This window comes from Lipotes vexillifer, unplaced genomic scaffold, assembly GCF_000442215.2.
Source record: "Lipotes vexillifer unplaced genomic scaffold, Lipotes_vexillifer_v1.1 scaffold408, whole genome shotgun sequence".
NCBI lineage: Eukaryota > Metazoa > Chordata > Mammalia > Artiodactyla > Lipotidae > Lipotes > Lipotes vexillifer.
Window position 1 is genome coordinate 3,781,719 of NW_006787469.1, and position 22,498 is coordinate 3,804,216.

Below are 22,498 nucleotides of genomic sequence, written 5' to 3' on the forward strand. Positions count from 1 at the left end.
AAAAAAAAAAAAAGATCTGGTTTCTGCAGATCAGTGAGTAAATAATTGAACAACTATTTGTACAAGCATTTGCTCTGAGACGTGAAAATCACTATAATAGAAGTCTTTGTGTCAATAATAAACTTCTCTATCATTCAGATTGTTGCTAAAGATAGAAAGAATGTATCACAGACTATGAGATAAAGGGAGGACAGAGGGTACTCCCCAAATTTACATGCTAACAATGTCCAATCTAACCAATGAAAGAATATGTCTAAGAGTCTTGGAAGAGAGCTGGGAAGACCGGACAAACTTTGAGTCAAGACCAAGAGAATAGGGGAAGAACAGATGGGATGTTTTGGAGTTAGTGAAACTTGCCTGCAGACTCACTATAGACCAATACATGACTTAGACTCTAAAAAATTCATGAGAAAATAAACATGTCCTCCAGCAAACCTAGTCCACCCTTTGCCCAGAATTCCAGCAGCCTCAAAGAGCCCATTCCCAGGCTAGAATCCCACAAAATAAATAACCAGTTCTGGTGGGGAATGGTCATAGCCCATCCCTTTGAATAAAAACCCTAACCCCCATTATCCCCATCAGTCATCCTAAATGGAGAGTAAAGATTTTTTTTTAAAAAAGAAAGTTGTGGACATATTTTCAGACCCACCATGTACAGAGGTAAGACCATCCAAAGAGCCCTAGGGACAAGACAAGGAAAACGGTGTTTAATGAAGAAGAATATTCATGTGAGAAATTTGGAAGATGAGGTTGTAGAAGTAGGTCAGGACCTAATTATAGAGGACCTTGAGAGCTTAGAAATGAAAGCTCAGAGTTTCTCCTCTTGGCATGGGAAGGGAGTGAAAGATTTATGAGCTAGAGGAAGGGGGATAAATTATTAAAAGATATACTTCAGAAAGACTCCTCCTCTGGTTGGTAGTGGGGAGCGTGGACCACAGTGCGTAGGACAACTCGAGACCAGAAAAGAGAAAACAAATTGATGTTACTATCATGTGTCATGCATGCACAGGGGCCTGGATATCATGGGACTGTGGGATTAGAAACAGGAGAGGCCGTCTTAAAGTAAAATCACATGGGTGTTTTTCATTATTTTTTTTTTCACTTTTTATTATGGAAATGATTCAATCATACATAACAATAGGGAAAATAGTACAGTGACTTCCCAGGTATCTAATATCCAACTTCAACAGTTATCAATATTTTGCTAATCTTGTTTCATTTATCTCCTCCTACAACTATTTTTGCATGTGTTTAACCTTTTTCTTTTGAAATAGTTCCAGACTTACAGAAAAATTGCAAAAATAATACCAAAAATTTCCATATACCTTTCCACCAAATTTCCCAAATGTTAACGTTTTGCCACGTTTACTTTAATTTCCTCTCCCTCTCTCCCTTCCTCCTTTCCTCACTCCTTCTCTCCCTCTCTCCTTCCCTCTTTGTCTCTCTCTCTCTCTCTCTCTCTCTCTCTCTCTCTTTCATATTGGTGCTACAATTGTCCCAGATTTGGTTAGTGGGAGCCCCTGCAAGCTGGATCCTATGTCCTCCATCATTGGAAGTTCTTCCATCATTCTTTGAGTACTTCTTTTTTAGCACAATACACTATTCCCTGCTCATGTTATACTTTCCATGCCACAAGCCTGGAATCAAACATTTCTCAGGGACCCTGTTCCTTTTAGTGAAGAATGACATTTAGAAAACAAAATATGACCATTAGGTATACTTATTGTTTTTGCTGCTATGCCCTCTCAGCAGATATAGCTAGAAATCCATGTATATCTATTTCTGTATATAAAATTATGGGTTCATAATGGTAACTCCAATTCCAATCCAATGCCACAGAGTTCTTTCCAGCCTTACCCCTTTCGCAATTGTAGTTTCATTTCCCAACAATGAGAACACTGACTCTTATCCACAATATAGACAAAATGATGCTTTTATGAATTTTCTATATGACTTTATAGAATAATCCTGAATTTACCCATAGCTCTCTCTCTTTGACCTCGTATACTTAGTCTCAGCAGGGAAGAGGAGGAAAGATGCCCACAACAAGCAACAGTTTGACGTATACATTCCTCCACATTTCTAAACACAAAGGCAAACACAGGGTGAAATGATGTTTCCAGGGAAGTTAAGGACTAGAAACCTCACATCTGTCCTTAGATGGAAGTTTATTTTCTCAGACTAAGTCTGGGCTTTACATTCCAGCCGCTCGCCCTTCCATGGCAAATGGATATGGAGAAGTCTGCCACCAGCCGTTGATGGAGAAAACAGCTTTCCTTAGAGGGGAGAAGGCATGGAGGTGGTTGGATGTCCTCTCCACTCCCCCCACTTTCTCCCCATCCTGCAAATACAGCACGCACACATGTACATGCAAATGAAGGGAAAAGGACTCTCATTCATTGCTAGGAGATTCAACTGGGAGCAAGAAAATCTCCCTTAAGTAAATTCTTTAGCCAAAGTTTTCCTTTAGTTGATGATTTGCATGAACATTAATTCAAGCATGATTATCTTGATTATTTGTGAGTTGTTGCCTGTGTCAATTCGTTCAGTTTCCTGAGACAGATCTTTCACAGTTCTTATAAACTCAAGGAATCAAACTGAAGACTAACTACTGGAACTAGGGTCTCAAATTTATCTGCTCCATGTCCACCTTTCTCTCCATATCTGCTATGGGCTAATTGCTTATATCTCCTCCAAATTCATATGTTAAGACCTAATTCCGAATATGAGGATATTTGAAGATGGGATCTTTAGGAGGCAATTAGGTCATGAGGGCATCCCCTTATGACTGGGATTAGTCCCTTATAAAAAAGGCTCAAGAGAGCTCCCTTGCTCTTCTGCCATATGAGGACACAATAAAAATGGCTGTCTCAGTTTCCTGAAACTTCTCAAACATAGCTCAATTAAACCAATTAGAATAAAGTTTCCTATTAAATTTCCGGAAGATCATTGAGGTCTCATTAAAATAAACCCTATAACCTCTATTTGGAAACATTCTCCTTTGCTCATGTGCTTTCTCCTGCCTGTTTGCTTTTTTCAAATCTTTAGTTCAAATATTGAAATTCTTAACGAGTCTTTGTTTCAGTTTGATGCTAATGTTAAAACTTGCTGTTTTTATCTGACTCCTCATGCTTATTGTTGCCCTTTTGTCTTTGCTAAGAGGGAAGAGAGACCAAGATCCTTAGCTGAAGCCTCGGGGCAGAGATGAAGGAGCCAGTCTGTCTTCTGTAGAGTCAATGAATCATGGTGCAGTCATAGATCTCCTGGGGCTTAAACCCATTGGCAGCCCAGCTGAGGAAAAGAATCTCAGCTTCTGTAGCAGGTAGGGCTAGCCAACAGGATGACGATGGATTAATTGCATTGACCTTGGTCTGTTTTTCTTTAGTGGATACCTACAAGACGTACGTGTGTGTGTGTGTGTGTGTGTGTGTGTGTGTGTGTGTATATCTCCTTAAACCTGTTTTCAGATTATGATAAAGCTGATGATTTTACAAACCCTGATGACACTAGAGTAACCCAGGCATCAATATCTGTCATCTTAAGTATCTCCTGACTGCTGTGAACCTCAGACTTGCCTATATAGTACATAACTCTAATAATGTGAGCTTCGTCCAGGAGTGTTTATATCTGCCACATTAGAATGATCATGGATTGCATTAAATCAGCCATATAGATCCAAGTCAACAAGCGGCACGTGGAATTGATTCTAAGAGTAATTCCCATACTTAACCCACACCACATGTCCTTACAATATAATCTAGTGTGTGGGGTTAGTGCAGAGTAATCCAGAGAGAATATCCTTCTGACTCTCTCATTAGACATCTGAAAAGCTTCTGTTAATGACACACACATTCATGGAAGTATTTTGACTGTTCTATTTTTTGTTTTGGGGGTTATGTTTTTTTGTTCTTTGTTTTTTTAACATTTTATTGGAGTATAATTGCTTTACAATGGTGTGTTAGTTTCTGCTTTATAACAAAGTGAATCAGCTATACATATACATATATCCCCATATCTCCTCCCTCTTGCGTCTCCCTCCCACCCTCCCTATCCGACTCCTCTAGGTGGTCACAGAGAACTGAGCTGATCTCCCTGTGCTATGCGGCTGCTTCCCACTAGCTATCTATTTTACGTTTGGTAGTGTATATATGTCCATGCCACTCTCTCACTTTGTCACAGCTTCCCCTTCCCCTTCCCCATATCCTCAAGTCCATTCTCTAGTAGGTCTGTGTCTTCATTCCCATCTTCCCCTTAGGCTCTTCATGACCTATTTGTTTCTTTCTTTCTTAGATTCCATATATATGTGTTAGCATACCGTATTTGTCTTTCTGGCCTACTTCACTCTGTATGACAGACTCTAGGTCCATCCACCTCACTACAAATAACTTAATTTTGTTTCATTTTATGGCTGAGTAATATTCCATTGTATATATGTGACACGTCATCTTTATCCATTCATCTGTTGATGGACACTTAGGTTGCTATCATGTCCTGACTATTGTAAATAGAGCTGCAATGAACGTTTTGGTACATGACCCTTTTTGAATTATGGTTTTCTCAAGGTATATGCCCAGTAGTGGGATTGCTGGGTCATATGGTAGTTCTATTTGTAGCTTTTTAAGGAACCTCCATACTGTTCTCCATAGTGGCTGTATCAATTTACATTCCCTCCAACAGTGCAAGAGGGTTCCCTTTTCTCCACACCCTCTCCAGCATTAATTGTTTGTAGATTTTTTGATGATGGCCATTCTGACCGGTGTGAGATGATATCTCATTGTAGTTTTGATTTGCAATTCTCTAATGATTAATGATGTTGAGCATTCTTTCGTGAGTTTGTTGGCAATCTGTATATCTACTTGGGAGAAATGTCTATTTAGGTCTTCTGCCCATTTTTGAATTGGCTTGTTTGCTTTTTTGACATTGAGCTGCATGAGCTGCTTGTAAATTTTGGAAATTAGTCCTTTGTCAGTTGCTTCATTTGCAAATATTTTCTCCCATTCTGAGGGTTGTGTTTTCATCTTGTTTATGGTTTCCTTTGCTGTGCAAAAGCTTTTAAGTTTCATCAGGTCGCATTTGTTTATTTTTGTTTTTATTTCCATTCCTCTAGGAGGTGGGTCAAAAAGGATCTTGCTGTGATTTATGTCATAGAGTGTTCTGCCTATGTTTTCCTCTAAGAGTTTGATAGTGTCTGGCCTTACATTTAGGTCTTTAATCCATTTTCAGTTTATCTTTGTGTATGGTGTTAGGGAGTCTTCTAATTTCATTCTTTTACACGTAGCTGTCCAGTTTTCCCAGCACCACTTATTGAAGAGGCTGTCTTTTCTCCATTGTATATTCTTGCCTCCTTTATCAAAGATAAGGTGACCATATGTGTGTGGGTTTATCTGTGGGCTTTCTATCCTGTTCCATTGATCTATCTTTCTGTTTTTGTGCCAGTACCATACTGTCTTGATTACTGTAGCTTTGTAGTATAGTCTAAAGTCAGGGAGGCTGATTCTTCCAGCTCCATTTTTCTTCCTCAAGATTGCTTTGGCTATTCGGGGTCTTATGTGTTTCCATACAAATTGTGAAATGATTTGTTCTAGTTCTGTGAAAAATGCCAGTGGTAGTTTGATAGGGATTGCATTGAATTTGTAGATTGCTTTGGGTAGTAGAATCATTTTCACAGTGTTGATTCTTCCAATCCAAGAACATGGTATATCTCTCCATCTGTTTGTATCATCTTTAATTTCTTTCATCAGTGTCTTATAATTTTCTGCATACAGGTCTTTTGTCTCCTTCGGTAGGTTTATTCCTAGATATTTTATTCTTTTTGTTGCAATGGTAAGTGGGAGTGTTTTCTTAATTTCACTTTCAGATTTTTCATCATTAGTGTATAGGAGTGCCAGAGATTTCTGTGCATTAATTTTGTATCCTGCTACATTACCAAATTCATTGATTAGCTCTAGCAGTTTTCAGATAGCATCTTTATGATTCTCTATGTAAAGTATCATGTCATCTGCAAACAGTGACAGCGTTACTTCTTCTTTTCCGATTTGGATTCCTTTTATTTCTTTTCCTTCTCTGATTGCTGTGGCTAAAACTTCCAAAACTATGTTGAATAAGAGTGGTGAGAGTGGGCAACCTTGTCTTCTTCCTGATCTTAGTGGAAATGCTTTCAGTTTTTCACCATTGAGGACGATGTTGGCTGTGGGTTTGTCATATATGGTCTTAATTATGTTGAGGAAAGTTCCCTCTATGCCTACTTTCTGGTGGGTTTTTATCATAAATTGGTGTTGAATTTTGTCAAAGCTTTCTCTGCATCTATTGAGATGATGATATGGTTCTTCTCCTTCAATTTGTTATTATGATGTATCACATTGATTGATTTGCGTATATTGAAGAATCCTTGCATTCCTGGGAGAAACCCCACTTGATCATGTTGTATGATCCTTTTAATGTGCTGTTGTATTCTGTTTGCTAGTATTTTGTTGAGGATTTTTGCATCTATGTTCATCAGTGATTTTGGCCTGTAGTTTTCTCTTTTTGTGACATCTTTGTCTGGTTTTGGTATCAGGGTGATGGTGGCCTAGTAGAATGAGTTTGGGAGTTTTCCTCCCTCTGCTATATTTTGGAAGAGTTTGAGAAGGATGGGTGTTAGCACTTCTGTAAATGTTTGATAGAATTCACCTGTGAAGCCACCTGGTCCTGGGCTTTTGTTTGTTGGAAGATTTTTAATCACAGTTTCAATTTCAGTGCTTGTGATTGGTCTGTTCATATTTTCTATGTCTTCCTGGTTCAGTCTCAGAAGGTTGTGCATTTTTAAGAATTTGTCCATTTCTTCCAGGTTGTCCATTTTATTGGCATAGAGTTGCTTGCAGTAATATCTCGTGATCCTTTGTGTTTCTGCAGTGTCAATTGTTACTTCTCCTTTTTCATTTCTAACCCTATTGATTTGAGTCTTCTCCCTTTTTTTTCTTGATGAGTCTGGCTAATGGTTTATCAATTTTGTTTATCTACTCAAAGACCAGCTTTTAGTTTTATTGATATTTGCTATTGTTTCCTTCATTTCTTTTTGATGCTTTTTCTGATCTTACCTTTATGATTTCTTTCCTTCTGCTAACTTTGGGGTTATTTTGTTCTTTTTCTAATTGCTTTAGGTGTAAGCTTAGGTTGTTTATTTGAGATGTTTCCTGTTTCTTAAGGTCGGATTGAAGTGCTAGAAACTTCCCTCTTAGAACTACTTTTGCTGCATCCCATAGCTTTTGGCTCGTCGTGTTTTCATTGTCATTTGTTTCTAGGTATGTTTTGATTTCCTCTTTGATTTCTTCAGCGATCTCTTGGTGATTAAGTAGTGTATTGTTTAGCCTCCGTGTGTTTGTATTTTTTCCAGATTTTTTCCTGTAATTGATATCTAGTCTCCTAGCGTTGTGGTTGGAAAAGATACTTGATCTGATTTCAATTTTCTTAAATTTGCCAAGGCTTGATTTGTGACCCAAGATATGATCTATCCTGGAGAATGTTCCATGAGCACTTGAGAAGAATGTGTATTTTGTTGTTTTTGGATGGAATATCCTATAAATGTCAATTAAGTCCATCTTGTTTAATATATCATTTAAAGCTTGTGTTTCCTTATTTATTTTCATTTTGGATGATCTGTCCATTGGTGAAAGTGGGGTGTTAACATCCCCTACTATGATTGTGTACTATCAATTTCCCCTTTTATGGCTGTTAGTATTTGCCTTATGTATTGAGGTGCTCCTATGTTGGGTGCGTAAATATTTATATTTGTTATGTCTTCTTCTTGGATTGATCCCTTGATCATTATGTAGTATCTTTTGTGTCTCTTGTAATAGTCTTTTTTTTTAAGTCTATTTTATCTGACATGAGGATTGCTACTCCAGCTTTCTTTTGATTTCTATTTGCGTGGAATTCTTTTTCCATCCCCTCGCTTTCAGTCTGTATGTGCCCCTAGGTCTGAAGTGGGTCTCTTGTAGACAGCATATATACGGGTCTTGTTTTTGTATCCATTCAGCCAGTCTATGTCTTTTGGTTGGAGCATTAAATCCAGCTACATTTAAGGTAATTATCGATATGTATGTTCCTATTACCATTTTCTTAATTGGTTTGGGTTTGTTATTGTAGGTCTTTTCCTTCTCTTGTGTTTCCTGCCTAGAGAAGTTCCTTTAGCATTTGTTGTAAAGCTGGTTTGGTGGTGCTAAATTCTTTTAGCTTTTGCTTGCTGTAAAGATTTTAATTTCTCCGACAAATCTGAATGAGATCCTTGCTGGGTAGAGTAATCTCGGTTGTAGGTTTTTCCCTTTCATCACCTTAAATATGTCCTGCCACTCCCTCTGGCTTGCAGAGTTTCTGCTGAAAGATCACCCATTAACCTTATGGGGGTTCCCTTGCATATTATTTGTTGTTTTTCCCTTGCTGCTTTTGATATTTTTTCTTTGTATTTAATTTGTGAAAGTTCGATTAATATGTGTCTTGGCGTGTTTCTCCTTGGATTTGTCCTGTGTGGGACTCTCTGTGCTTCCTGGACTTGATTAACCATATTAGGGAAGTTTTCAACTATAATCTCTTCAAATATTTTCTCAGTCCCTTTCTTTTTCTCTTCTTCTTCTGGGACCTCTATAATTCGAATGCTGGTGCATTTAATGTTGTCCCAGAGGTCTCTGAGACTGTCCACAGTTCTTTTCATTCTTTTTTCTTTATTCTGCTCTGCAGTAGTTATTTCCACTATTTTGTCTTCCAGGTCACTTATCCGTTCTTCTGCCTCAGTTATTCTGCTACTGAACCCTTCTTGAGAATTTTTAATTTCACTTATTGTGGTGTTTATCATTGTTTGTTTGCTCTTTAGTTCTTCTAGGTCCTTGTTAAACGTTTCTTGTATTTTCTCCATTCTATTTCCAAGATTTTGGATCATCTTTACTATCATTATTCTGAATTCTTTTTCAGGTAGACTCCCTATTTCCTCTTCATTTGTTAGGTCTGGTGGGTTTTTACCTTGCTCCTTCATCTGCTGTGTGTTTCTCTGTGTTCTCATTTTGCTTTACTTACTGTGTTTGGGGTCTCCTTTTCGCAGGCTGCAAGTTCGTAGTTCCCATTGTTTTGGGTGTCTGTCCCCAGTGGCTAATGTTGGTTCAGTGGGTTGTGTAGGCTTCCTGGTGGAGGGGATGGTGTCTGTGTTCTGGTGGATGAGGCTGGATCTTGTCTTTCTGGTGGGCATGTCCACGTCTGGTGGTGTGTTTAGGGATGTCTGTTTTATTATTATGATTTTAGGCAGCCTCTCTGCTAATGGATGGGTTTGTGTTCCTGTCTTGCTAGTTGTTTGGCATAGGGTTTCCATTACTGTAGCTTGCTGGTCGTTGAGTGAAGCTAGGTCTTGGCGTTGAGATGGAGATCTCTGGGAGATTTTCACTGTTTGATATTACGTGGAGCTGGGAGGTCTCTTGTGGATCAGTGTCCTGAAGTTGGCTCTCCCACCTCAGAGGAACAGCCCTGATGCCTGGCTGGAGCACCAAAAGCTTTTCATCCACACAGCTCAGAATAAAAGGGAGAAAAAATAGAAAGAAAGAAAGAAGATAAAATAAAATAAAATAAAGTTATTAAGGTAATTATTAAAAAATTTTTAAAAAGTAAAGAAAAAAATGAATACAGATGGACAGAACCCTAGGACAAATGGTAAAAGCAAAGCTATACAGACAGAATCACACAGAAGCATGCACTTGCGGGTTAATTTTTATTCAGTGGGGACTTTTAGGACTTCAAGCCCAGGAGGCAGCATCTCAAGTAACCCTGAGTGAACTGCTCTGAGGAGGCGAAGTGGGGAGCCAGGTTATATAGAAGTTTTACAACAATGGGCAGGTAGTCTATGCGTAAAAATATTATTGTTAATTAAAGGAAAGGCAGATATCTCAATTTAAGGAATTTAGAGCTTTTCTATATATGGGAAGATGCAAGAGTCTAGGCTCACTGAAATCATTCCTTTGATATGCACCTTAGCCTATCTGGGGCCAGTATCCCGTGTTTTCACATCCTGAGTTTCCTCAGGGCTCGCCATAAGGAGTGGCTGCAGTGACTGTTCTTACTGACAGAGAAAGTAAGATTCTGTTTGTGTGGCAAGGCTTTTTGCAACACCCCAATCTACAACAGCCAAGAGGTCAATGCATCTAATCTTCCGGATTCACATTTAAGAATTTAACTGATCGTATGAGATGTTAAAGTTCCGAAGGCCTCTGTGCCATACACTTGAAACTAACATGATATTGTAAATCAACTATACTTCAATAAAAAAAAAATTTTAATTAAAAAATAGTTCTGAAGGCTTTTGAAAAAAGGGCTCTGTTATTTTTTCACCAGTACCACAAACCACTTAGAATATTTTGCTGATAGTACCAACCACCTGTCTTATTCTGCAGTAAACAAATTGCTTTCTGAGAGCTCTAACTGTGGGATAATTCTTGATTAACACAAGTACAATTTTTTCACTGAACAGTAGAAAAGAAAGTTATTAGAAGATATCATATATCTCATCTACTATATGTAGTTTACCAATATGAGAGATAGTCAGACTTAGAAAGTATTAGAAAATAAGCCTCACAGAGTATTTAAAGAGAAAAACATCAACAACAGCCAAAAAATCCACCTGTTTGGAGGAAAAACATTCGATAAGGAAAAGGAACTCAAAGAAAAAATAAAGAGAAGGAACAATTCAGTACCCATGATCAATTACGAGAGCTAGTTTTTAAATGCTTATTCAGTTAATTAAATCAAAATATTTTAAATTTGCAAACTAAGAAATCTTACCAACTAAAGAGAATTAATAAAGGATTAGCCTAATTTAATAATAAATCAGAAGATTCAAGGACTGAGCACAAAAGAGAAAGCTAACGTATGATGTGACTCTTACTTTAAATATTGTATATAGAGTCTGGGCATTAACTTCCCCACTGTCTGAATTAATCTGGTCATCTGATGAATATTATCAGCACATGTTTGTTAATAATACGGTCAATAATAGAAATTTTGGTGAGGCAGTTTTAGACTCAATATGTTAAGCTACCGCTAAGTGTACCATCAAGAGAACCTAAGTGGGGGATGTTTCTTTGTTTTCCTTGATGAACTTCAGCTAAGCTTTGATAAGATCTTAATATTTTCATACGCTGAATATCTGTGACTTAGAAAATCGAGGTGTTTTTTTCCCTGATATGGATTGTTACATGGATAAAAAGGAAATTAGTGAAGAATCCTTATCTTATTCTTGTCAGCATTCCTTGAAATGCATAGTCTCAGTTCAACAAAACTGATATAGATCAGTTAAATTTTATTTTTGCTCCCTCTTAAAATTCCCATTTGCATTCTTTCTCCTTTCTTCTGAAATGTACTTTTCTAGGTCTATATACTAATTCTTGTTCCGCAAAGTCATTTAATTAGCCAGTTATCATATCTTTAAATAGTGCTGTCAAGGTAAATGGGAAGGTGAAATTGCAGGAGAGCCCTCTGGAAGACTGAAAAATCCACGATAAGTTTCTCTGAATATAAAAACCCTTTACTCCCTCGTTTGACATAGAATTCTATGACTGAAGCACAACAGGTGAAATGACCCATCTGTTTCAAAGCCAAGATGTTGAGTCCATATGGTGGCAGAGAGATAACAGTGTTCAGTCCAGTATCAGCTATTTCCTTAGTGGCCTGTGAAAGAAGGCAGATTTTCCTGCTGGCTTCTGCCTACAGACAAGCCATTCCGACATCTTCCCCAGTCTGCTTTATAGAGATAGAATGGCCCACCAGATAGTATTGCCCTGGTAGGCCAACTCAGCCCTGCCCAGTGGAAGTTTTAGAGCTAATGAACTTTTTTCTTATGAGAAGTGGAGACATAAAACTCTGAGTCACATCCAGGCCCTGGGTGTATTTTTCTGGGGCAGCCTTCTCTGGGCACATGTGTGTACGCCTCTCACACCTGCCCATCACTGCTCTGCCCAGTTCTACGAATAGGAAGCCAAGCGCCACATGAACACTGGGCAGAGAAACAAGGCAGGGAGAGCAGACAAGCCCTGGCGAGGCATCTCTAACGCCAGGGCACACATGGTGCCCTGGGCCATCCAACAGAGGTGTGACACTGTTTACCAGGGAGAACGTCTGCTGCAGCCTGGCTCCCTACGCCCTGTCTGGCCTATGAAATTTGATCTAAATCACAGGAGGCAAAAACATATTACTCTGACCACAATTCACATTCCGTTGGAGGAGGCAGGATTAGAACATTTCTATTCTTGCCCAATGCTGCTAAATTTAAAGTCAGTATAACTGTTCACTGCAGTCTTCCTTCAAAAGACCAAAGGCAAGTGTCATCTGCTGGTGGCAGAATGCTCTGAAATGTCATCGTGAGCTGTATGGTTGGGCAGAGGAAGCTGAGAGGTCACAAACAACAGTCCTAAACTCATGGCCAAGTCTGCTCGTAAGGCCACTTACAGTAAACGCCTCCATTTATGACTTCATTCATACCCTCATCCATTTGTCTAATCATATATTTCTTTATTAAACAATTGTTTTTTAAACTTCTATTATGTGTCAAGTATAAAGGTGAACAGTCGCAGCCCTTGAGAGGGTTATAAAGGAGACAGGTACACATGTGAAGAATAAATCTCCATCACCTTACAACTGGTATGCTGATGGCTCTCTGCTCTTTCACTTCTGCATACTTCCTCAGTTATTCTCAGGTCTAGAGTCTTTCATTTTTTGTTCACTTAAAGATCATCCTTATGATTTGAAAGGTAGCTCAAAAATACTCATCTAGCCCTCCTCCTTCAGGACACCCATCTGGATTTACCAGGAGGACCAGGGAACATTTCACAGCAAACTTTACAATTACTTCCTTTTTCAGCCTTCTTTCCCAGACTCCAATCCTCACCCTACTTCCATTTACCATTTTTTTTCTTTTTGCGGTACGCGGGCCTCTCACTGTTGTGGCCTCTCCCGTTGCGGAGCACAGGCTCCGGACGCGCAAGCGCAGCGGCCATGGCTTACGGGCCTAGCCGCTCCACAGCATGTGGGATCTTCCCGGACCGGGTCCCCTGCATCGGCAGGCAGACTCTCAACCACTGCGCCACCAGGGAAGCCCCCATTTTTAAACCAACATTATTTTATGTCCAATAATTTTTGAGGTTATGTTCAATTTCATGAGGATATCAACACCTGGTCTAATTTTCCCAGACTTCTTATACCATTTGGAACTTTCAGTGTGACTTAGATCTGCTATCAAGCGGTTTGGGACTTATTTCCAGTAGCATGGCAAGATCTCTGTGATGGATATCTAAGGTGGAATTATCTCTTCTGCTATCCAGTGTGAGACCACTAAAGATTCCTAGAGAGAAACATGGGCAGGAATTGTGGCTATTAAAGACCCTCTCTAGATTTAATTTTTATTTCTGCTGGTTTGGCAGTCTGAGGGAACAAAATTCTGAGGGCTATTTTCCTACCCCTGCTTGAAATAATATTATACATTATTATTTTATATAGGCTGAGACCCCAGATTCTGGGTCTAAGGAATGGCCCTGAACTTAATGCTTTACATGTACCTGAATAATCAGTGCCATGAAAGAAGGAACCCAAGAGTCCTATTCCTCACTTATTTTCTCCACTCTTAACCATAACTGATTGAAGACCAGTAGCAGTTCCTGCCTGGACGTATTGTGTCTCCCTCCCTTCTCCTAAACCCACCAATGGCTGGTATAGTGAGTTAGGATTTGGGGTAAAGCACCTACTGGGTATATAGTATTTAAAGTTCCTTGCTCATTTCTATGTGTCCTTCTTTCCCCAGAGAAAATGAGGGCAAATCATCAGGGAAGAAGGAGGAGAGACTGAAGAATTAGACTTAAAATTGGAGTTTGGAGAGGGTTACAGCATGGGGAAATGCTGAGAAATGACCTCTTGGAAGAGAATCTTAGGATGGACTAAATATTATTTACACACAAAAAAAAAAACTAAGGGAAAGAATTTAAGTTAGTTGGAGTTGTCAGTAAAGAATTCAGCCATTCTACACTGTAGTGATCTTCACCAAGAAAGAACAAGTCCCTGGCCTGGCCTCTTGCATCTCCAGGCACCGGTTCTGGACCGGGCCTGAAACAGGAGACTGAGCCCCCAGCATATTGAAATTACATCAACTGAAATGTTATTTTCTTTTCATCGAAAAATTATAGCAAAAACATTAGGATACGATTTAGTGCATTTCAAAGGAAAATAAACATTTATTGCAGTAAATAACCATAAGATAGGCCTAATAATACTCTGCTTTAAAAATACTCATGTGAATGGGGAAAATAGTGAAACTTCTTTTTCGTCATGCCTGAATTTTCACATAGCATTAGATAAATGCTTAGAAAATCTGACTGCTAATTCAGGGTCTCGATTGCCTCACTGCCTGACCCATGGCTCAGCCCTAACCTCTCTGTGACACCATGTCTTTCTCTGCACAATGGGGTACTTCTCTCTTTTCTCAGTGAGCGTATTCTGAAATAAGTAAAATAATAAAAGGTTTTATCCCTTGGAAGACATGATGCTAATAGATATAACCTTTACTTTCATACACAATCCCTTCTAAATAATCCTACCCCATTGTAACTCCCCAACACACATACATAGTAAATAAGAGGTTGCAACAGATCTAAAGAAAGTGGGAGACAGACAAGTATTGAAATTGAAGACCAGACAATACCTATTCAACAAAACAAAGTACTTTTTTAACAACAGCACTTCATTAAGTCAAGATAAACATATACAAGTTTCATAATATAGAAAAGGTAGCCAACAATATCTTTCTTTTCCCCTCCTTGACAGCATCCCCCTCCTGACTCTGATCTCTCTTGTGGTGCCCTCCCCATGGGTCTGACATATTTCACCATTGTACTTGTGTTTGTTCACATGCGCCAATCATCACTTCTGGCTGTGCTGTCAAAAGCTCTGTCTGGAGAAATTTTGGAAAATGCCATTTCCCAGGCTTCACCCCTGAAGTCCTGGATTAACTGGTCCTGGGTGGAACTGAGGCAGCCCTGATTTTAAAAGGCTCACCAAGTGATTCTAAGGTACAGCTGAGGCTGAGAAAGAAACATTGAGTTGTTGACCTAGGGAAGCTTTCACTTACAGGTGGAAAGAGTTTTTAAAAAGTTATTGGTGCCCCAAATATCCACCTTGCTTAAGGAATTACTCTTTTGCAAGAGAAGCACACTGTATCCCTTATGGCCCAACGTATAACTCACCATGTTATCAAAATTTGCTAGTTGCAAGTGAAATTCTGATTTAATTCTATGCTTTAGAATAGGTTTATAGTATAACTTATCCCTCAAACTAGGATGCTTTTGAGAGAGAATTATGCTGGTGCAACCAGGCAAGCTGGGGCATATAAGCCACCCTAATTGTGGGAGATGTTTATAATTGGAAAATACTTACAGACTTTTGCCCCTTGAGCAGATTAATTTTCTCATTTGTAAAATTGGCATAATAATTATTATCTTGCCAGTTGGATGGAAGTTGAAATGTGGATATGAAAGACCTTTGTAAACTCTGTCCTATATATAAAATTTATTTATTACTATTTGAGCCAAGATACTTGCCATCAGAGAGATTGAGACACCAGAAAGTGTGAACAGGAGAATTAACAAGTGTTATTCATCGCCTCCTTTTCTCTTTAAATCCCACTGGAAATTTGGAAGTCAGGGGAGCTAAAGGAAGAAATTCATAGGTCGCTGTCAAAGGGGATCTATGAATGGCCTGTCATCTAACCTATCAGGTGTCTTTCCTAAACATCCTGGCTCAGGTATATCGTAGGGCATCAAGGAAAATTTACAACTACAGGGTTAGGGTTGCAAAGGGCTTAAGAACTGTAACCAATACCAACCATCTATATAATGCTTTACGAATGAAAAGATGTAATGTAGCTTAGTTAGTAAAGGCATGGCCTTTAGAGGTGCCCACCACTGCTAACTTTATTTTCTTGGTAGTTTCTTAACTCTTCTCATTCTTGATTTTCTTATGGGTAAGTGAAGATAACATGCTCTCATCCCAAGCATGTTTGAAGATTGAAGTGGAAATATTAGTGTCTAGCACACAAAATGTACACAGTAAAAGGCAGCAATTGCTGTTACTCTCACTATCACTACCTGCTCCCAATCCTTCCAGCAGCCCATGAAGTGAATAGAGCAGGTTGTGAGAGGGATAGCTCTGAGAGGAAGCAGAGGAGGAGCAGGGGAAGAGGAAAAAAGGAAAAGATAATCTTTCTTATTTTATCAGTGTGGATGGGCACCAAGGCTCAGGTTTGTTAGTGCAAATGGCATAAACCATTGCAGTTTAGAATATGTCTGATGGGTTCATCATTAAGACTCGGGGTTAGATAAACTCTTACTCATCCTCAATGATCTTGAGGACAGAGAGCATGGTTGCTAAGGCTATCTAAAGGATCTCCTTTCTCCTGGAGCCGCATGTTGATGGCAGAGCATAGCAGGTATCACCTAGAGCCAGTGCCTTGTGGATGGTAACCACCACCACCCTCCCTTCTGTCACCCTGTCCTTTGGGGTTATTTTCCTAACCTCCCTGGCCATGCACATTTCACTTCCATGTGGTACAATCCTTAACATTTAGCTAGGAAGTAAAATATCTCCTAACAGATTTAGATAATTCATTTGCTGTGCTAAAATGTTTTTATTGCCCAAGCCCAGATAAGGTTGAGCTCTTTCTTGTTTTCAAATACAAGGGAAGTAATGGAGAGACGTGGTTGAGTGTTATTGCAGGCACAATGGAGTCATTGAAGTGGCATGCAAAAATGCAGTGATAGACCCAGATGGAAGAGGAAGTAGGCCAGGAAAAGACATCAGAGGCTTCCACAGCTGAGGTCAGAAGGGACCAAGAAAAAAAATGTCCCTTCTCTACCCTATCCCAGGGACATGAGGCAGGTAGGAGGAAAGCCGTTGAGTTTACGCAATCTAGGGCTCTTTGCTTGTGGACCTTCATGTACTCCTTGCAAAGATGAAATATCCCTGCCTCTTTGTGTTGGGAGTTGCTGGGTCGGTGTATGTTGTTGTTAACACCCCTTCCATCTGGTTCATAGGTTTCTGTATCTAAGTCACAAAGGGTTAATGGATTTGCCAACCATGAGAAATTTGTCACCAAGAGTGTGAAAGGAACAAATCACTATGATCTTGTAAAGAATCTTTTATTCTTCACTAAATTTGAAATTGCAAATCCCAAAATAAACATGAAACTAAGTCTCCTGTGTGGCACAGTGCCCTATAATTTTCAGCTCACTGAGCTCTATAAATTTCAGCTTTTGATTTCACAGACAACATTCAGATGGGTAAATGAGTTCAGTTGCCCTGAGGCTTGACTACAAGCTCAGACACCTAATCTGAGCCTACAGCTGAGGACTCTGTTAAGAGAAAGTTGGTTACCATGTTTTCTGACACTGTCAACCCGTGCCTTCTTCTAGGAGCAGTTCAGTGTAGTCAAATTGGTTGACATCTTGCCCTAGATAATCACACACTCTAAGGATATTGTTACATGCTAAGATTCTCATATTAAACCAAAAGCATGCAGGGCACACGTCTAAATCAAAGTCACAATGAAGAAAAGGTCTACCACCTCTTTGACACCTCTTTCCCCCTGACTCCAACCACCACTTCTCCTTTGCTCATTCTTTTCTTGTCTTTGGATGTTTGAAAGCTGAATGCATAGTGGAATTTGAATCACTCTCTTTCTGCTGGGATTTTTATACTCCTTTTATAAAGAAGTAGAGTGGGGAAAGCCAGTCAACCAATCAGTTTGGTGGGTTTCAGGAAAAGGGAGCTGCCAAAAAAATACTGAGAACCACAGAAAGAGAAAAGTCACAGAGGTGGAGCCGTGACCCCTCCAAGTCATTTATAACTAAAACATGAACTTAGCAGAGCCTAGGATTGATTTACTATGCTTCTCTCTCCTCCTCTTCTCTTACTTCCTTCCCCTTTCCTGCCCTTGCACACCACACAACACACACAACACACACACACACATACACACACATGCCAGGACTGGATGAAAGCCTAATGGCAATTCCATACCAACTTTTAATCTATCCAAATTACCAGGTCCCCACTGCCATATGCTAATGTGCCAGTGAGCTTTCTGGTGCCACCCAGCAATTCAGAGTGGTTATGATGGTAAGATGATAGCTGCTCTTCTGTTGCAGTTTGCTTTATGAACTTCCCTTGTTTATGGCTTTTTAACTTTGCAATAATAAGCCCCTTGATATTGAAATGGAGGCCAGGGAATGGAGAAGGGATTCCAGATTAAATGTGAAAAGGAGAAGAAAATAAAACATCCAGTTTCAAATCATGAGGCAGGAAAAAACAGGGGCAGGAACCAGTCATTAAAAATATTGTTTTTATAGGACTCGTGGCATCTAAAAGTTCAGTTTATATGTAAAAGACAACTATATTTATTGATTGGAAACTAAATAAAAATTACAGCATGCATTTCTGTTTTCCTGTGTTAGTTTTGAATTACAAATCCCTTCTTGTCTTCATCATAAAATTTTCTGTGATTTGCTCATTTTCCACGTGGACTATTAAGATTCTCCTACAAACTCAAAATATGAATTGGCTGAATTATTCAAAGAGGATAGAGAAAAACTCTTTCACCTACTCCTTCATATTTCACCATCTCTTTTACATGACCCTTAAAGAGCTACCCAAATCCTCTCATCATCAGATATAACCCCCTTTGTCATTTAGAGGGTAGGCAATGTCCCACCACACTTTCACATCTTATCTCCATTTCTTCCATGTTATCCTCTCACTTAACTTCTTTCGTTATCTTCTTCCATTCTTTCATTCCACAAATGTTTATGCACTAGGAATATAGCGTGGCAAAAAAAAGAGCAAAAATTCCAGCACTTATCTGAATGAAAAAAGAGATAGTCAATAAAGAAAATAAATGCTTATAATGTATTATATGTTTTCTGGTGATAGGTTAAGGGAAAAAAATAAAACAGGGGAGGGTTGTAGTGATATTGTGTGTTTGCCTGCTTCGAAAAAAGTAGTCCAAGACTGCCTCTCCAAGAAAGGAGCCCCATCACCCCCAGTAGTCAGAAGACAAGTGCTGTCACATGCTTGTTCTTTTTGAAGTCTTAACCGACCATCAGACAACTCCCAGCCAGATACTGGACACATGATCAAGGAACAGTGTTCTTATTTAACATATTCTGTGCTCACTATGGTAGGTACTATGAGGAAAGCAACAAAGTAACAGAAATAAAATACAATTTTTTATTTATTTTGCCACTTCAAATTGATTCCCCCTTCTTGAGGGTAGAAATAAACTATATGAATAATCAAATACTTTAAGAACTTGACACAAATTATGCCATAAAAGAGTTGTTTGCCGTAGGCTGGATAGTCAGAAAAGTCTTCATTTAGTAGCTTGCTTGTGTTTTTTTGTTTGTTTGTTTTTGTTTTTCTGTTGATTCTTTTTTTAATTGCAGTATAGTTGATTTACAATGTTGTCTCAGTTTTCTGGTGTACAGCAAAGTGGTTCAGATATATATAGATACCTATATATGTGTGTGTATATATATATATATATATATATATATATACACATATATATATATATACAGATATAGATATAGATATATTCTTTTCCATTATGGTTTATTATGGGATATTGAATATAGTTCCCTGTGCTATATACAGTAGGACCTCATTATTTATTTATTTTATATATAGTAGTTTATATCTGCTAATCCCAAATTCCTAATTTATCCTTCCCCCACCCCTTTTCCCCTTTGGTAATCATAAGTTTGTTTTCTATATCTGTGAGTCTGTTTCTGTTTTGTAAATAAGTTCATTTGTATCAAATTTTAGATTCCACATATAAGTGATATCATATGGTATTTGTCTTTCTCTTTCTGGCTTATGATCTGAACTTTGAAAGAAGTGATATGGGTGACAGGAAAAGGACATTTGAGGTAAGGGGAGCAACAAGGCTTCTGTAGTCTCCAACTCCTCAACTGAGTTTTAAAATAATCTATAGGTTAATTCATTTGGAGCTCCAAGACAATTTACATCTTTTTCTCCAAGGCTCTCCCCTCCCAGCATACATTGTCTTCTTTTCTCATCCCTAATTTTCTCTTCAGTGGTTTGGATAATTATGAGTTCAATGCTCAGGACTATGTTCTTTTTAATTTCATTTTTCCTGAGCCCTGCATGAGCACCAGGCTCTTCATGGGCTGTTGAAATGAGGAAGGCTCTGACCCTCCACTCAGGGAGATACTATACTGGTAAGTGACCTAACAACTATACAATTATGGCAGATAATGCTCACTCTTACTCAAAATCCACTCTTCCCTGATTTTTTCACTGACCATATGACCACCCAGAAAAAAAGCGACGTTTCCAGTCTCCTTTGAAGATAAGGAGTTCTGGCCAATGAGTGGTAAAAAGAAGAGAAATAACTCTTTCTTAAAAATCCATCTTTAGTTGGTTTCTGCCTCTGACTGGTACAGGACCAGTCTACTTGCCATAAACAATTCGAAAACCAGATAAAATATATTAAACAACTCTTTCAGACATTGAGACAATAGGCAGAGCGGGACTGTGATGACTGAAAAAAGGGGAAGCCTACGATTAGCCTTTCTTTCCGCCTGTAAAAGATGGCCCAGGGGGAAGATCCCAAGCAGAGCACATGAGAGCTTGCTGAGCTGAAAAGACAGTTGGATTTTGGGGATGCTGAGGCAGTCAGAATCCGTGGGACAGAGTACTGAAGAGGAGTAATCTGAGCAGAGAAACATGCATAATGTCCCTTTAATTATGCATGTATACAGTGAAACTCCAGAAAAAGCAATTTCTGGGAAAATAACTACTGAGGAGCTATAAGCTGAACAACAACTAGAGCTTGAACAAGGTTGAGAGATATTCAAAAATCCTTCCATCTAGAGCAAAGAAATCTCATTAAACCCTCAGGACATTCAACAAGAGAACATAGAAGGTCATGGCTTGGTAATATGGCCAAATTAGCCTTGGATTAAAGGCTACTATAGACCAACCCCAACAAAGCTTAAAAACAAGTTTTAAAATACAAGCTTTGCCTACCAAGATTAATTCAACACTCTTTAAAGGAAGTAAACATAGGAAACACTCAATATTGTAACATTTATAATATGTATTCATAAAAAATTTCTAGGCAAGAAAAACAGCAAGTTGTTGCCACAAAATAGGAGAAAATATAAGCAGAACGAGAAATGACATTGTTGATGAAATTAAAAGAGAACAATTTAAAATCAGCTATTATAAATGTGACCAATAGTTCCTAAAGAACAACATGTTCATAATAAATAAATAAGTCAATAATAAAAAAGAACTTCTAGAGATGAAAAATGCTTCTAAAATAAAATTTTGCTTAATAGAATAATAGCAGATTAATGCTTCAGAAGAAAAGATCAGTGAACATGAAGACACAGCAATAGAAACTATCTAAATTGAAGCATAGAGAGGAAAAAAAAGAAGAAAAATTGAGGAGACTCAGTCACCTGTGGGACAACCTCAAACATCTAACATATATCATATTTTTTTTTCCCAAAAAAGGAGTGGAAAAAAGTACATAAAATTTTTCTCAGTAAATAATGACAAAAAATTTTAATTTCTGATTGATAATGGTTTGTAGAGCTATAGTTTATTTCTGTATATTGACCTTTATCTTAGCTTCTAAACTCACTTATTGGTCCAAAACCTTTTAAAAATAAATTCCAAATGAATTTCTATATAAATGATCATGTTGTCTGCAAATAAAGACCATTTTTTACTTTCCAATCTGTTTGCCTTTCATTTCTTTTTTTTCTTGCTGTACTGTACTGTTGAATAAAAGTGGTGTTAGTGAACATCCTTGCCTTTTTCCTGATTGTAGGGGGAAAGTATTTTCTCACATGATCAAGTATGATGCTAGCTATAGGTTTTTCACAGATGCCCTTTATCAGGTTAAGGAAGTTCCCTTCTCTTCCTAATTTGATAAAAATTTTATTGAAAAGGGTGTTGAATTTTATCAAATAATTTTTAATGTATATTGAGGTGATCTTAGTTTTTTAAAATTTAGTCTGTTAGTATGAGCCAGGGTCGAGGTGCTTGAGTACAAAAGAGAAAAAGGGAACTTTCTGGTTGACAGAAAATTTCTAGATCTTGATTGTGTTACTGGTGAGTTTTGTCAAAATTCAGCTAACTAAACTTCGGATGCTTTTATTTTCTGGTATGTGTATAATACCTCTACAGAGTTTATTTAAAAATATATCTCGGGCTTCCCTGGTGGCGCAGTGCTTGAGAGTCCGCCTGCCGTTGCAGGAGACGCGGGTTCGTGCCCCGTTTCGGGAGGATCCCACGTGCCGCGGAGCGGCTGGGCCCGTGAGCCGTGGCCGCTGAGCCTGCGCGTCCGGAGCCTGTGCTCCGCAAATGGGAGAGGCCACAACAGTGAGAGGCCCGCATAACGCAAGAAAAAAAAAAA